Source organism: Myotis brandtii, unplaced genomic scaffold, assembly GCF_000412655.1.
Source record: "Myotis brandtii unplaced genomic scaffold, ASM41265v1 scaffold161, whole genome shotgun sequence".
Classification (NCBI taxonomy): Eukaryota; Metazoa; Chordata; class Mammalia; order Chiroptera; family Vespertilionidae; genus Myotis; species Myotis brandtii.
In genome coordinates this window covers 1,037,017-1,040,848 of record NW_005355881.1, presented here as the reverse complement: position 1 = coordinate 1,040,848, position 3,832 = coordinate 1,037,017, and the positions used below count along the sequence as shown (strand labels likewise).

Genomic DNA, 3,832 nt, shown 5'->3' with positions numbered 1-3,832 from the left:
GGAGATGTGCAGGAGGCAGCTGATCGATATTTCTCTCTCATCGATGTTTCTAACTCTCTATCTCTCTCCCTTCCTCTCTGTAAAAAATCAATAAAATATATTAAAAAAAATAATGTACTATCAGAAAGGCAAACTAAGAAAAACAATTTAAAAAATACCTAGGAATACATTTAACCAAGGATGTAAAAGACCTGTACTCAGAATATTATAAGACAATAAAGAAAGAAATTGAAGAAGATATAAATAAGTGGAAGTATATATCGTGTTCATGGACAGGAAGAATTAACATCATTAAAACGTCCATACTACCCAAAACAACTGACAGATTTAATGCAATTCCTAACAATGAATATTTCAAAGTACTAGAACGAATATTCCAAAAATTTATATTAAAGACCCCTAGTAGCCTCAGCAATCTTGAGAAAGAAAAATAAAGTTGGTGAAATGTTACCTGATATCAAACTATACTAGAAGGCCAATCAAAACAGCATGGTACTGGCATAAGAACAGACATATAGATCAATGGAACAGAATAGAAAGCCCACAAATAAACCCACACCTTTAATGGTCAATAAATATTTGACAAAAGAGGCAACAACATACAATAGGGTAAAGATAGTTTATTCAATATGGTAAACTATATTGGCACCCTAGCTGGTTTGGCTCAGTGGATAGAGAGTTGGCCTGGGGACTGAAGGGTCCTGGGTTTGATTCCATGCCTGGGTTGTGGGCTAGATCCCCAGTAGGGGGCGTGCACGTGGCAGCTATAGATGATTCTCTCTCATCATTGATGTTTCTATATCTCTTTCCCTCTCCCTTACTCTCTGAAATCAATAAAAATATTTTAAAAATCATATTGGAAAAATTGGACAGATACATGCATAAAATGAAACTAGACCACCTTCTTACACCACACACGAGAATAAATTCAAAATGGATTAGAGACTTAAATGTTAGACTTGAAACCATAAAAATCCCAGAAGAAAACAGACAGTAAAATTTTGAACATTTCTCATAGCAATAGTTTTTCTGCTACCTCTCCTTGGGTAAGGGAGACAAAAGAAAAAAACAAAACAAATGGAACTACATCAAACTAACAAGTTTTTGCACAGCAAAGGAAACCATCAACAAAATGAAAAGACAACCCACTGAATGGAAGATCATATTTGCCAATGATACATCTGATGAGGGGTTAATATCCAAAATTTATAAAGAACTTATAAAATTCAACACTAAAAATACAAACAATCTAATTAAAAAATGGGCGAGGGACCTGAATAAACACGCCTCCAAAGAGGACAACAGATGGCCACTAGACATATGAAAAGACATAATTAACATCATTAAAATGTCCATACTACCCAAAACAACCGACAGATTCAATGCAATTCCTAACAATGCATATTTCAAAGAACTAGAATGAATATTCCAAAAATTTATATTAAAGACCCCTAATAGCCTCAGCAATCTTGAGAGAGAAAAATAAAGTTGGTGGAATCATGTTACCTGATATCAAACTATACTAGAAGGCCAATCAAAACAGCATGGTACTGGCATAAGAACAGACATATAGATCAATGGAACAGAATAGAGATTTCTCATAGCAATATTTTTTCTGCTACCTCTCCTTGGGTAAGGGAGACAAAAGAAAAAAACAAAACAAATGGAACTACATCAAACTAACAAGTTTTTGCACAGCAAAGGAAACCATCAACAAAATGAAAAGACAACCCACTGAATGGAAGATCATATTTGCCAATGATACATCTGATGAGGGGTTAATATCCAAAATTTATAAAGAACTTATAAAATTCAACACTAAAAATACAAACAATCTAATTAAAAAATGGGCGAGGGACCTGAATAAACACGCCTCCAAAGAGGACAACAGATGGCCACTAGACATATGAAAAGACATATGTCACTAATCATCAGAGAAATGAAAATTAAAACCACAATGAGATATCATCTCACACCTGTCAGAATGGCTACCATCAATAAATTAACAAACAACAAGTGCTGGTGAGGATGTGGAGAAAAGGGAACCCTGGTGCACGGCTGCTGGGAATGAAGATTAGTGCAGTCACTGTGGAAAGCGTTATGGAGTTAACTCAAAAAATTAAAAAGGCAACTGCCTTATGACCCAGCGATTCCAAAGAAACTTGAAACACTAATTCAAAAAAGAATATACGCAATATTATTTACAACAGCCAAGATTGGGAAGCAGCCCAAATGTCCATCAGTAAATGAGTGGGTAAAAAAGCTGTGGTACATTTACACAATGGACTACTGCTCAGCCGTAAAAAAGAAGGAAACCGCGCCTTTTCTGTGACAGCACAGATAGACCTGGAGAGCATTACGTTGTATGAAATAAGCCAGTCAGAGAAAGACAAATACCATATGATTCCAGTTATATGTGGAAACTAATGAACAAAATAAACAAACAAAATAGTAACAGACTCAAAGATACAAAGAACAGCTGTCAGAGGGGTGGGGGGGTTTGTGGGGGCTGGGTAAAAATGGTGAAGAAACCCCACCAAACCTCATAGACACAGACAAGAGTGTGGTGATTACCAGAGGGAAAGGGGGTGGGGAGGTAGAAGAGGGTAAAGGGGATAAATGGTGACAGGAGGAGACTTACTTGGGGTCATGGACACAATACAATATACAGATGATGTACTATAGAATTGTACACCTGAAACCTATGAAATTTTATTAACCAGTGTCACCCCCATAAATACAAAAAAAAAGAATACAGAAACCTCAAAAAAGTCCCTTTGGGCTTACATCAGTTGGAGTTGATTTCTGTTACTTGCAACCATAGAGCACAAATGGATTCTGCACTCCATGGTGAGTGACAGGTTCCACGAAGGGCTAGGATTTAAAGGGCTCCTTCCTAAGACATCTATACTAATAATAGCCTAAGTCTGTGGTCGGCAAACTGAGGCTCACGAGCCACGTGCGGCTCTTTGGCCCCTTGAGTGTGGCTCTTCCACAAAATACCACGTGTGGGTGCGCACGTACAGTGTGATTGAAACTTCATGGTCCATGCGCAGAAGTCGGTATTTTGTGGAAGAGCCGCATGTGGCTCGCGGTTTGCCAAGCTGCAGTTTGCCGACCACTGGCCTAGGTGGTCGTTGCACCCTCACACATCACGCCCTAATGTTGTCACAAGATGGCCATCACAAGATGGCCGCACGCACAGCGGAGGTGGGGCCCAGTGGAGGAGGCCGGGTCGCAACAGGGGAGGCAGTTGGGGGCGATCAGGCCGGCAGGGGAGCAGTTAGGCATCAATCAGGCCGGCAGGGGAGTAGTTAAGGGGTGATCAGGCTGGCAGGCAGAAGCAGTTAGGGGCAATCAGTACAGTGCGATTGAAACTTCGTGGCCAATGCACAGAAGTCGGTATTTTGTGGAAGAGCCGGTATTTTGTGGAAGAGCCACACTGAAGGGGCCAAAGAGCCATATGTGGCTCGCAAGCCGTGGTTTGCCGAGCCGAAGTTTGCCGACCACTGGCCTAGGTGGTCGTTGCGGCCAAGCTGCAGTTTGCCGACCACTGGCCTAGGTGGTCGTTGCACCCTCACACATCACGCCCTAATGTTGTCACAAGATGGCCATCACAAGATGGCCGCACGCACAGCGGAGGTGGGGCCCAGTGGAGGAGGCCGGGTCGCAACAGGGGAGGCAGTTGGGGGCGATCAGGCCGGCAGGGGAGCAGTTAGGCATCAATCAGGCCGGCAGGGGAGTAGTTAGGGGGTGATCAGGCTGGCAGGCAGAAGCAGTTAGGGGCAATCAGGCAGGCAGGCAGGTGAGTGGTTAGGAGCCAGCAGTCCTG

General features: G+C 41.9%; 1 protein-coding gene across 1 annotated transcript in view; it reads right to left on the bottom strand.

Annotated features, from left to right (window-relative positions):
• EYA2 (EYA transcriptional coactivator and phosphatase 2) overlaps positions 1 to 3,832 on the bottom strand; it is a 142,264-nt gene that overhangs the window by 125,253 nt on the left and 13,179 nt on the right. The window lies entirely within an intron of this gene.